Here is a 14,270-nt window from a genome sequence, read left to right as displayed (position 1 = left end):
TTAGGGGACCACTAAGGTCTATATAAAAAGAGACTTCAGATACAGGATTAGGGGACCACTAAGGTCTATATAAAAGAGACTTCAGATACAGTATTAGGGGACCACTAAGGTCTATATAAAAGAGACTTCAGATACAGTATTAGGGGACCACTAAGGTCTATATAAAAGAGACTTCAGATACAGTACTAGGGGACCACTAAGGTCTATATAAAAGAGACTTCAGATACAGTATTAGGGGACTATTAAGGTCTATATAAAAGCATCCAAAGAGCACCATGTCATGGGACATTTAAACTTCATCTTGGGCCAATCAAAGATGCTGTGTATGTGAGCAGAAAGGAAGATGGATGCGAATTTACTGTTTACTCGGATGATGAAAGCCACAATCAGGAGTGACTTTAATTATTATAAGGAGATGAAGGATGTGGATCAGTTCAGTGTGATCTGGGTCTATGGTGATCTGTTGTGCTCTGTTGAAGAAGACCAACTCATCTTTTCTCAGGAGTTGATGTCCTGTATTTAAGTGTATATATATGTACGTATTCATTGGCCTGTTGAAAAGTAACTATTTTGTAAATAACGAGATGGAACATTGATAGAATCAAGTTGCTTAAAAATCTAAATCTCCCTCTGTCTCTATTGTCATCAAAGAAAACTTCTGGGTTGAAAACAGAGCCCCACTACCAGGAGGAGGTGGAGGAGCGGGAGGTGGCGGAGCGGGAGGTGGCGGAGCGGGAGGTGGCGGAGCAGGAGGTGGCGGAGAGGGCGGAGGCAGAGGTGGCGACGGCGGTGATAATATAACTGTTTATATGTGCTGCTCCGACTGCTCCTGCTTTGACTATTTATTCAAGTGCTGTTTTAAAAACTAATTAAAAAAGAGTGTGTCATAATGTGTCTTGAGTCCTGAGTGTAATGATATTTTGTCGGGAAATGATAAGTTATTATCACTAAGGGAATTCTTTGATTTGAAGTAAACAAAAGCCTCAATAAATGTTGTTACACTGTAAACCATTTCCTGTATATTTAAAGTAATATGTACAATATTTCTACAGTGGTTATAAACATCTGTTTGAGCATATATATATATATATATATACACACACATACATATATATATTAGGGCTGGGACTCGATTAAAAAAAATAATCTAATTAATTAGAGGCTTTGTAATTAATTAAGTGAAATTAATTGCATTTTAATTGCATAAATATTTGACCTGAGAACAGTGAGAAGTAATTTTTTCACATGGATATTTAGTATACCATTGAATAATGACTGAATACATAAGCTTTAGCAACAAAATATTGTTTATTTTTGTTCAACAAAGTCCAGCAGACCAGTGCAATTTTTGCCATTAAGTGTAGCAATAGCATATTTAGAAATATAGTACATTTCAGAAATTCCGGAAGCCTATAGGTAGGTAGACCTTCTGTAAACTATGTTTTTTTAAGTAAAGCACAATACCAATAGTTAGCCTGGTCCTTAAACCAGTCATCTGGTGGAGTGTAGGTTGGGTGTGGGTCCTTGTACTCGGAGTCGGGCTAACGTCCACGCTAGCTGCTAAATAGCCTCATTTTCCTATTTTTAGTGGAGATGAGTGGTACCAGGTGGGGTCTTCTGCTGGTGTAGCCCATCCGCCTCAAGATTGTTCATGTTGTGGTTTCATAAATGCTTTACTGAATACCTCGGTTTTAACGAGTGGATATTTGAGTCAAAGTTTATCTTCTATCAGTTGGAATCAGTCGGCCCATTCTCCTCTGACCTCTAGCATCAACAAGGCATTTTCGCCCAGAGGACTGCAGCATCCTGGATGTTTTTCCCGTTTCAGACGATTCTTTGCTAACCCTAGAAATGGTTGTGCGTGAAAATCCCAGTAACTGAGCAGATTGTGAAATCCTCAGACCAGCCCGTCTGGCACCAACAATCATGCCACGCTCAAAGTTGCTTAGATCACCTTTCGTTCCCATTCTCACATTCACTTTGGAGTTCAGGAGATTGTCTAGACCTGGACCACACCCCTAAATGCATTGAAGCAGCTGCCATGTGATTAGTTGATAAGATAATTTCATTAACGAGAAATCTTAAAGGTCTTCGTAATAATCCTTATATATATATATATATATATATATATATATATATATATAAGGTGTGCCTTGTCAGGGTTAATTAGTGGAATTATTTCCCTTATTAATGGGGTTGGGACCATCAGTTTTGTTGTGCAGAAGTCAGGTTGATACACAGCCGACAGCCCTATTGGACAACCGTTAGAATTCATATTATGGCAAGAACCAATCAGCTAAGTAAAGAGAGTGGCCATCATTATTTTAACAAATGAAGGTCAGTCAGTCCGGAAAATTGCAAAAACTTTGAATGTGTTCCCAAGTGCAGTCGCAAAAACCATCAAGTGCTACAACGAAACTGGCTCACATGAGGACCGCCCCAGGAAAGTTCATCCGAGTCACCAGCCTCAGAAATCACAAGTTAACAGCAGCTCAGATTAGAGACCAGATGAATGCCACACAGAGTTCTAGCAGCAGACACATCTCTCATGTTTTCAGTTATTTCACACTTTTTTGTTAAGTACATAATTCCATATGTGTTCATTCATAGTTTTGATGCCTTCAGTGAGAATCTACAATGTAAATAGTCATGAAAATAAAAAGGAAACGCATTGAATGAGAAGGTGTGTCCTGAGAAGGTGTGTCCTGTCCTTGGCCTGTACTGTATGTATCTATCTATCTGCCTGCCCGCCCATGACTGACCTTTTGTTCCTGAACTGATAGCTGATGAACTCTGCACCAGATAATTACTGTTGTGATGGACCATCTTCTTTAAGACTTGATTGTTCAGCTCCACAGCTCCAGGAGGTCTGTAGGTGTGAATCATCAGATGAACTGTGTCCAACGTATTTGCATTCTTCAGCTTGCTTCATGGGATGGTTGACGACCATTCTTTCAGGATCCACTTGAAATGCTTAAAGTCATCTTGTCTGAGTTCTTCAAGAGTGTTTAAATAGGACCTCCTTTGTCATTGAGGCTCCCTGTTAAGATCAGAGAACAGGACAAAGAATTGAACTGATGCATGACCAACATTACTGACGACCAAACATTTGTTTGAAAACCTGCATCTCCCCATTTGCTAGGTTTAAAACCTGGGTGTAAAGAGACCTTTGTGTAACGTTATCAAGCAGCAGTCTCTGGGTCAGTAAATACTAATGCATGTTTTTTAGCAGGCATCAGAGAGAGCTTAAAGTGATTGGTGTCAATCTCAGATCCGACTGAGACAGGAAGCTCAGTGCAAATTCTTTAAGGAAGACTTCTAATCACTGCCATCACCACTATCTCTCCCTAAATCTTTTCAGCTGTTAAGATGTGTTCACTCTTCAGTACACCAATCAGAATTGGCCACAAATTAATGATCCAATCACAGCATGACTTCCTGCTTTAAGTGTCTCTATCCTTGCTATCATCTGGCTTCTCAGATGCAACCCTCCTCCTCCCCTTCCACCTCTGGGCGTCATCACCCACGGCAACCGGAGTGGATAGACACATGCCTGGGTTCGATTCCCTCTGCGATACATCAACCAATGTGTCCCTGAGCAAGACACTTAACCCCTAGTTGCTCCAGAAGCGTGCAACCTCTGATATATATAGCAATTGTAAGTCACTTTGGATAAAAGTGTCAGCTAAATGAAATGTTATGTGTGAGGAAGAGAAACCACAGATGAGCTGTAGTTTTGCTATCAGTCCACTAGATGGAGCACTTTACCCCCACCATCTCCACAGAGCTGGATAGCAGACTGACTGAGTCAAACTAGAACAGGAGGCAGAAAAACTTCCAGTCATTACACAAAATAACACAACATCCAACATTAAAAACACACTTTGACCTTTTGGTTTAGAGGGAGAGAAAATAATCTGAGGTGTGAAAGTCAGACAGACAGAACGAAAACAGATGTTAACCTATGACCTGTCTCCCTCTCTCCCTGTGTGTCTCTTTCTCTCTCTCTCTTTCTTTGTCTCTCTCTCTCCCTGTGTCTCTGTCTCTCTCTCTCTCTCTCTCTCTCTCTCTCTCTTTCTCTCTCTGTGTGTCTCTCCCTCTCTTCAATTGAGTGATTTGATGAACTTCATTGACATCTTATTTGTTGCTCAATGGCAAGTGAGAAAAAAATATTTCTTATGATCCATTTTCTACCATTTTCTCTCCGTGTTGTTGGCTTAGGAACAGACAGAAAAAAAGGTTCCTCAAAAAAAAACATCTGTGAGACATTTTCGGCTATTTTTTTGTTCTCTTTGTGTCATTTTGAAAAATAGTACATATCACAAAATATAAATGGGGAAAAATCTCATGCCCCCTGCCATTTCTTTATAACTGAAACTATTTTCTAAAACTAAGACCTCCCTGTGACCTCTACAATTGTCACACTTGAGCTGTCAACAAATATTATGAATATAAATATATATTCAAATTGTAAAAAGAAACGGACATTCAAATGTATGTTTGAATATTGTGATTAAGAAAAAATCAGTATAAATAAAATGTAATTAATAAATGGTTACATTGTCACCAGATCTGTGTAACAAATGGTATCAACCAAAACACAAGAACAAAAACATGAGAATGAGTTTTACTGCTGCGTCAAATAACATATAATGTTCTCAGCCCTTATAGACTATGACATAACCAAAAATGTTTATTAAAGATGTACGACCCCCTGTCCCTCCAAAAAAGACAAAGATGGGTCTATGGTGGGTCTCTAAGGGTTAACACCTAGATCATTCATCATATTACCCCGCCAGAGGGGGCAAACCTCTGCATCTTCCTATCCAGTTTAACATAAACATGGTTGCTGTATGACAGCTGTGGTGATTAAGATGGGGGCCTTTCTGTTTTATCCAGAGGCGTTTGAAACAACTGAAACTGTGTAGGCGGTGTATAACATGTGACACAGGTATGCTGGTTTCCCCTGATCAGGTTGGGACATGTCAGCTGTAAGTGTGAACACTTGAGTTTGTTATTTACTTCAGACTGAGTTAAACAGAGAGGAAATAATGAATTCTTGTATGTTTAGAAAACAGAGTGAACAAAAATGTATTAGTGATATATATTAATGAAAGTGAGCCAACCTTAGTGTTGGGTACCATTCACAGTTTCACAGTTCCTTTTTATCTGTACTTTCCCTCTGCAATAACAAAAATTAATTTCAGTTGTAAAAATAATTCCAAAGCTATTCATCGTGAGGAGAACATTTTGTTTAGCAAGATTTAAAGCAGGTTTAAATCTGAACTAAATAATAAATAATAATGCTGTATTCGTGCAAATATCAATACAGCTTGTTGAGCTTAGTGAACAAAGCTTTCTTTGTACCACTTTGTTACACCTCGGGACTAAAAACCTCCGTTAGAAAGGGAAGAAGCTTAAAATCACTGTGAAAAGGGTTGGAGTCATTTTTTCAAATAGAGGTAGATATCCTCTGTGACTGTCTGGTGGGTAAAGAGCTAAATGCTGGGTTCAGATTGATTCCTCTCTCATGTCTGTCAGAACTTTCTCTGCACATCTTTTGTTTTCATCACCTCCACAGATTGGTGAAAGTTCTGGATTTACAAGGAGAAAAGTCCATTCTATATGAATGTACCTGTGGATGTTCAGATAACAATCAGCCTTGCTCTCACTACTACACCCTCTTGCTTTTTACATACATGTTTTTGGTGGGGTTTGGACTATTTAAAGTTTTAGGTTGTTTTCTGCATCATCAATTAGCAGTGGTCAGTTATGCTGAGCTCTAAAACATTTAGTAAAGGTGACAGAGGCCAATGTGAACAGCTGCACTGCCTGGTCTCAGGAATTGACTGGCTCTGTGCCATCAGTTCAACTGCCTAAAGTTTGGAGGAAATGTTCAGCTTAGTATGACAGCAGCACAGGACTGGTGATTGTAGTGAAGATAACAGGTACATGCTCAGTCTTGACGGTAGATTTGTGTTTGTCACGAGTATCACCCAGGTGTGTCGGCCAGAACACCCCAGCATTCAAAACACTCATTACATCAGATTTTCACACATATTAACACTCTGTTAAGTTACCACTATAGACATAACACTCTGTTCTCTATGACACTTGTTAAGGCCTTAAAGTTATAAAAGCTTGCTTAGTCTCCTCTTAACAGTTGTTCTAGAGATGTGTCTGCTGCTAGAACTCTGTGTGGCATTCATCTGGTCTCTAATCTGAGCTGCTGTTAACTTGTGATTTCTGAGGCTGGTGACTCAGATGAACTTATCCTCAGCAGCAGAGGTGACTCTTGGTCTTCCTTTCCTGGGGAGGTCCTCATGTGAGCCAGTTTCTTTGTAGCCCTTGATGGTTTTTGCGACTGCACTTGGGGACACATTCAAAGTTTTCGCAATTTTCCGGACTGACTGACCTTCATTTGTTAAAGTAATGATGGCCACTCGTTTCTCTTTACTTAGCTGATTGGTTCTTGCCATAATATGAATTCTAACAGTTGTCCAATAGGGCTGTCGGCTGTGTATCAACCTGACTTCTGCACAACACAACTGATGGTCCGAACCCCATTAATAAGGGAAAACATTCCACTAATTAACCCTGACAAGGCACACCTGTGAAGTGAAAAAATTAAGAGAACACCAAGGGTTTGCAGCGCTATCAAAAAAGCAAAGGGTGGCTACTTTGAAGAATCTAAAATATAAGACATGTTTTCAGTTATTTCACACTTTTTTGTAAAGTACATAATTCCACATTGGTTCATTCATAGTTTTGATGCCTTCAGTGAGAATCTGCAATGTAAATAGTCATGAAAATAAAGAAAACGCATTGAATGAGACAGTGTGTCCAAACTTTTGGCCTGTACTATACATAGCAAATTATTTTACAATTGGACACAGTGTGACAACGTGGAAGATATCATCAGTTGCATCAGCTGTTTTAGTGCAGCGGAACCGCCCCTCCAAGACTGATTGATTTATTCTGTCCCGGTGTGCGCCAGAGGGAGAGAGCACTTCCTTGTATTAAGATGGAATGGAAAGAGACGGATGGAAGGCAGTACAGAGGGTTGCACTGCATGATAAGTGGGATTTTTGTCAGTAAATGTCAATGTAGATTGTCGTGCAACTTCAGGTTCATGACTGTATGCGGCAATTTGCTGGCAACACCAAAAACTGCTGTAAATTGTCTGAAATTGACGTGGGCCTTGCTTGGCAGTTGTTACCCTATGACCCCCCCTCCCAGTAATTCTAGGAGAGGCTGTAACATGTAAATGAAAATGCTGTGAGCTATACAAATGCAAATCAGGGCAGCAGCAGGGAGAGTTTTACCACAGGTGACATTTTTCTTAAAAGGTATTAACTTAATTTTAAGAAAATCTCTTAAAATAGATCAGGCTCAATATAGCCTAATTTTAGACTCTTAAATTATAGCTTGAATTGATTTATTTAGTTAAAGTATGCTAGATGTGTATGGCCAATGTTAGGTAAAAAAGATACACAAAACGATTTATTTCAACAATTAGTTTGAATCAGGCTTTGCCACAAAATGTAAAATGTGCATTCCATGATTTATTTCACAGTCTCCTCGAGCTCAACCACTGTACATGGTGGCATGACTACAGTGGCCTTTCTTTGGTCTTGCTCATCCAACATTGTCTGGTGGAATGGAGACAGAGGCTCCACTGTACAGTTTTCTAAGAGAAGTCTTTCTGCTGACACCAAAACACTGGGCTTCACATAAAGCATATCAGCTTTGTCACTGCATGACAAGGTCCCAACCGTTTATCTTCTTAAAATACTGGCAAATTCAGCACCATATTCACATGTCCATGACATATGAAGCTGTTGGCTCTGCTGAAATGGCCTCATAATCTAGACTTCAATTGTCCTATAGTTATTAATCTTTCCCAGTATTTCATTAAAACTCACTGTAATTCACCTCCACACCAGTGTGCATGCTGTTCGAACCCTGCTGGTTAATCTGCTCCTCTTTGTCTCTCTCTATCACTCTGCCCCTACACCCGCTCCGCCTTCACTGTTTCGATTTGAAAAATAGTGGAGGGAGATGACTCAGAGAGTAAGATAGAGCAAAAGTTTCCAAAGTATGGGAATATTTCAGGCCAACTGGTAAAATAGTTGTCTATACACTCAAATTTCACTTGGAAACATACAGGAGTTGTTCAAGACGTATGGAGCGTTTTTTTTTTTTCATCCATGTCACCCCCGGGGCAGCGTGAAGATGTGCACACAGAAAAGGTAAAGACAACGTAAGTATATGATTATTAATGAAACTGCGAGCTAGTCTGTACTTTTTCTTAACTCTTGAGAAGTACAGTGACTGTCTTTGGATGTTAAACAGGCTACTATAAGTAGTAGTAATGTTTTAAACCCCACCAAGTTTAAACACGAGCAGCACAGCTGTGTGCCTGGCTGCTTTCAGCGCGATTCATTGAGGCAGAGCTAAACCGGTGAGTTGTTTTATAAAAGTGTATTTTTTTGGTCTTGTAATTTACAGGAAGCAGTATGCCTTCTTCACAACTCAAAGACAAATTGTAGCAGGCGCTACTTACCGGAGCAAGGGTAACATTTAAAGAATATGCTTTCATTGAATTAATTTCATTCATTCTGCTGTATAAGGACATAGATACTTTAATAGATATCAATATTAGCCGGACATTTTTTCACAGACTAACCTCTCCTCATAACGAGGCCGTGATCTATCTTTGCTCAGAGCTGTTTGCAAGCCCAGATTTACATGATGCTGACAATGACGCCATTGTGTGTCAGTAATTTTCGTTGTTTTATCCTTACTTGTTTAATTTCAAGACAGCACGCAGGAGCTTCAGGTAGAAAAAACCAGATCTGGCATCACAGGCAGAAGCTGTGAAGAGCTCAACTCGGAGTCAGTCGAGAAGAAAAGAAGGTAAGATTAGATCCGTTTTTGGTCAATGTGAATATTTTTCAGGTGCATTCATAGATGTGTTGTGTCCATACGCATCGCGCAGTACTGACTGTCTTTATTGATTGATTTTACAGCTGCTGGAAGCGAGACTGAGTGTGCTGGCTGCGGGTGAGGTTGACGTTTGGAAGTGCGCCACCATAGACCTGATGATCCGAAATACAGGACAACGCATCCCAGACGTCTGCAAAATGGACCGAATTCAGACAGAATGCTGCCGGTTACCTACAGCTCCGAGGCCGATGGTGCTGTAGGATCTGGCTTCTCATGAGTGTAGGATATTTGTGTGTGCTGTGTGTCTCCTATGCTTTTTTTTCTGATTACATTTTGTGTTAATAAAGCTCTATCTTTGAATCAACAGCAAGATCCTGGCAAATAATCTTCCTTAGGATAACAATGACATGAATATACAACAAAGCATATACATTAAAAAAATTAAATAAATAAATACTTTTAGGGCCCAAGCACCGACAGCAGCAAAGGCCCTATTGAAACTGAAGGAATTATTGTTTCTATTTTATTCTTTCTTTCTTTCTTTCTTTCTATTCTTTTTCCCGTCAAATGAATTGCCTTTAAGAGGGGCTTACCATATTCAAAAACTCACCAAAATTGGCGGTCTCATCAAGTCTGGTGAAAATGTACGTATTTTTTTAAGGGTTTCGGGAATTGCCGCACCAAAATGGCTCGCTAAGCGCCCCTAGAAAGTTAAAAATTGAGCCCCTGCAGTGCATTTAACGTAGACTCACGACACTTGGTACACATATGTAGCATGTTGACATGTACAAAAGACTTCATTACAGCCATACCCTAAGCCTGACAGGAAGTCGGCCATTTTGATTTCAAAGTTCGAAATTAGTGCGATTTTGCCATTTCCACAGGTCGTACTTTAACAAACTCCTCCTAGAGATTTCATCTGATCAACTTCAAACTCGTTCTGTGCCATCTTAAGACGTTAAAGATAAAAAGTTGTTAACAGAAAAACTTTTTTTTATAGGGCATGGCCTTTTTGAGAGGCTTAACATATTCAAAAATCACCAAATTTGGCGGTCGTATCAAGTCGGGCGAAAATGTACGTATTTTAAGGGTTTCGGGAATAGGCGCACAAAATTCGCTTGCTAGCGCTCCCTAGAAAGTAAAAAAAATTGAGCCCCTGCAGTGCGTTTAACGTAGACTCACAAAACTTGGTACATATGTAACATGTCAAGATGAGAGTTGAGATGGCGCCGCATATGGCGACTCGGTGTGTCTGTGTATGTTGCTTAATGTGACATGAACCTACGATACCAAGACACATTCCTTGTGTGTGTACGTACTTGGCAATAAAGCTTTTCTGATTCTGATTCTGATTCTGATGTACAAAAAAAGAAAAACTTTTCGTCAGGCGGTGTGGGCGTGGTGTGGCGGCCATTTTGAGTGTTTAGCGATGAACAAAAAAATTGTTGTAATTTGAGTATACGTTGTCATATATGGTCAAAATTTCTCACGATTGACAAGGGTCCAGGCCTGAGGACACCGACAGGCCAAAATTGACTTTTGGTCATAGCGCCCCCCGCTGGCAATAGGAAATGCGCTTTATATGACAAACATCAACCAATTTACATGAAACTTATTTTTAGGGCCCAAGCACCGACACTGAAAGACAGGGGAAGGCAACAGGTAGGTCTAACATTAGGTGGAACTGTAGGGGGAGCCACTTGATACCAACAAATAGAAAAAAACTAACATGGAAAATCTATTACATAATGCCTGTTTGACAATATGTCTTAGTGGAGAAGAACACAGGCAAGGACTGAATGAGACAGACATGAGGTCGGCGATGGCATCACGTAGAGATGAGACAAGTGATGACATCAGGTAGGAGTTAGTTGGACCACAAATAACTAAATGTCCAGTATGATTTGAAGAACTTATCCACTGTGTCCTTTTTGGGGGAAAAAGAGTGCAGACAGAGATGGAAACGCCAAAATTGTTGCAGCATACCCGTCTGACACTGGTTAGTTGCACCCCTGGCAAGAGAAGTTGCAAAGTCACATTCAGTTCTCCACCTGCTTTGTCAGACAGAAGGACTTTTTAAAAAAAAAAATTCTCTGAACACACACACAGACGGAGAGAGAGAGAGAGAGAGAGAGAGAGAGAGAGAGAGAGACCACCCTTGTCCTTACCCTTGTGCAGCTGCTGTTTCCTCGCGCACAATTGATCCTTCAATCAGCGGAGCGAGAAAGCAGAGAGAGGGAATTTTAAAGTTTGTCAAATACCTGAAGGTAAGTTCAGATTCAGAACCAGACTCCACTGAAAATACAAACCATTTAAGAAGTAGTCAAGACTTTTAGGAATCAATGCTTCACAAGATGTTGTTTAATAATTTATTTGTATTTTTTAAAATGTTTGCTTAATTTTGTAACAGCTGTTTGAAATGAAGTCCACATTTATTTGAATCAGTGTGTGCTGTTAATACTAAAACCTCATGTAAGATGAAATCAGGAAAAACTTCTAAAAGTGTAAATTTCTTTTTAAATCTCTTGCGGGCGTGGTAAATTTGATGATAGCCGAATGAAAGATTCAAAACTTTGTCTTTGTAAATTATCATAAATGGTAATTCTTACAGATGATCCTGAAAACACTAAAATTAGAGATTTATGGAGTCTGGCATTGAGCTGCAGACGCAACTCTGTAGAATGAGTTGACTCATATTTCTGTAATGTAAATTGTGTCTTATTGTTTAGTATAAAATGACTATTAATAGTTATGTTCTGTAGCACCAGTTAATCCCATTTTAAAGGACAATTTTGTTCCCCATTTTTAAAGCCATTTACTTGCTGATTTTCATTATCCAATTCAAAATCTGACTTTGAAGTAATTTCTTCTTTCAGGCTCTCTGGGACCCTTTTGGGCCGTGTGCTGGTTGGTGAAACAAAGCAAAATAGCATGGGAACAAGGTCTCATTTATCTGCCATCCCAGAATGTTGACTAGCCAGACCTTCCTCTGCAGCGCTGCGGAGGATGGTTAAAGAGGAGAGATGGTCAAAGGGGTGATAGAATGATTATATAGAGTATTTCACACTGTTCCTTATGGTCTCCTAATGGGGTATGTGACATTGGTTGGGCTGAAAAGGACCCAGGTGCTATTTCTTTTGGCCCTTATGCATCCCTGTGTTTTGGCGCTATTTGGAACGACAGCTTTTCTTCCAAATATGGTATGCTCATGAATATTTAGAGGATGCGCGCTGATTGGTTGAGGAGAATTGCAATACACACATAAGAGACACGCGCTGATTGGTTGAGTGAATCCAATACACACACATTAGAGATACACACACACACACACACACAGCTGCCCTGCGCACAGTGCACAAACACAGACACGCACACACCGCTGCACAGCGCACACACACAAACACAGACACCCACACACTGACACACTCCGTTGCACAACGCACACACACAAACACAGGCACACTGTCTGTTACATGCCCAGGCAAAACTCTTTTCTCTGCACTGTAAAAAAAAAAAAAGTTATTTCACTGGAATTCATTGTATAATTTTACGGATTTTTTCCGTTTTTTACATTAAGTATTAATGCCATACAAATACAGAAAAATACTTTTATTTAAAAAAAAACCATTAAATTACGGTTTTAGTCTGTAAATTGATATAATGAGATAATATAGTTTAACAGGATAATTCCAATTGCTTTATGGTCTTGAAAGTTAAATTACATTGAATTTTATGTAAAAAGACAAAAAAAAACATAATTTTACAGTGTGTAAAATTGAGGCATCTTTCTGTTTTTTTACAGTTAAACCTTAAATTTAATGTAAAAAAAACGTTAAAAAACAATCGTTAAAAAACGGTAAAAAGTCTGGCAGCAAAAGTTGCCAAACACTTACCCTGAAATGACAGTAAAAAACCTTATGTTATTCTACAAAGAATTTCTTTTTAAAATACACAGATATTTACTGTACATTTTCTGTATTTTCACAGTCCAACTACTGTAGAATTAAAAAGAATTGTAATCAAAAAACACGTTTAGAATGTCAAACAAATGTATAAATCTGTAAAAACACTGAAAAATATTGCAAAATACCTTAAAATTACATAATTTAAATGAAAACTGCTGTTTTCATACGGTTTTCTTTGGTAAATTCACAAGATTATCCAATCCATCCACAAGAACTCTGTTAAAGTACAGATTTCTGTATGTAAAACACACAAAAATCATGTCAAATTAATGTAAAATTACCCTATTTGACAGCCCATTAATAGTATCTTAAAAGCTTTAGGCATTTATTTTACATGATTATCCAATCAATTTACAGTAAATTCCAGTTTAATACTGGTTTTCTATTGTACAAAAAATATATATAGTCATTACTTTATATAAATTATTTATCAGCAATTACAACAACTCTTCAATATGTCTACAGGCTTTTCCCCGTAAATGTATAATGGTTTACTTTATAAACAATATTGTATAGTGTTAAAAAGAAACTATCTAATATACTGTACTTTAATCATTAATATATTAGGTTTACTTTAAACAAACAATACTTTATAGTGATTAAAAGCAACTATTCAATATATCTACAGACTTATCCCATTAATTTACTGTGTGTATATATTAATATATATACACACACAGTACAGTACACACATATATATATATATATATATATATATATATATATATATATATATATAATATTTACAATTAACTATCCAATATATGCATCAGAGACTCTTCAGAGGGTAAATATTGGTATAATGTAGGGTCCATTTTAGCTTATGCAATGTGGTCTCATACATACTGTGTGTTAGTGTTTTAATCGCTGTCAAACATCATCATGTCCAGTATCTCTTAATGCAAGTCTACTAAATTCTAGCCATAGAGTAGGACTTGTATTAAGCTTTGCAGTTATTTGAAGAGGGGTTAACAGAGTTAAGAGTCTGCTTTGTGGACCACAACATCTTAATTTCAATGTGATCGTTATTTTCACTCATGATTCACTGTGTCCAAATTAACATTATCATTCTGTCTTACCATTCTCGCTTTCCACATAAAAATAAACGGACAGGGAATTGAAAAAACTGAGAAATAAGATATACTGTAGGCTACCTGCTCTATTTATGAGTGTTTCTCCCTCCAGACAATTGCACTTAATCTGTAATGAAATATGTATTTTAAGTTTAATTTTTGCTGTAAATCTAAATAAATAAATAGCTGGTGGCCAGTGCTGGGAAACATCCACAAATAAATCTGAAAAATGTATAGTTTTTAAATCTCACCCTAATTCTTTAATCCCTGTTTAGGCTAGATG

The 14,270-nt window shown here is 38.3% G+C and overlaps 1 protein-coding gene and 1 pseudogene across 1 annotated transcript in view; both read right to left on the bottom strand.

Annotated features, from left to right (window-relative positions):
* The window catches only part of LOC114566296 (basic proline-rich protein-like), a 173,326-nt pseudogene that overhangs the window by 56,649 nt on the left and 102,407 nt on the right, over positions 1 to 14,270 (bottom strand).
* Positions 1 to 14,270, bottom strand: part of LOC114566763 (uncharacterized) — a 94,001-nt gene that overhangs the window by 73,970 nt on the left and 5,761 nt on the right. The window lies entirely within an intron of this gene.

This window comes from Perca flavescens, chromosome 13, assembly GCF_004354835.1.
Source record: "Perca flavescens isolate YP-PL-M2 chromosome 13, PFLA_1.0, whole genome shotgun sequence".
NCBI classification, from domain to species: domain Eukaryota; kingdom Metazoa; phylum Chordata; class Actinopteri; order Perciformes; family Percidae; genus Perca; species Perca flavescens.
The sequence above is the reverse complement of the archived record's forward strand: the minus strand, read 5'-3'. Positions and strand labels throughout refer to the sequence as shown.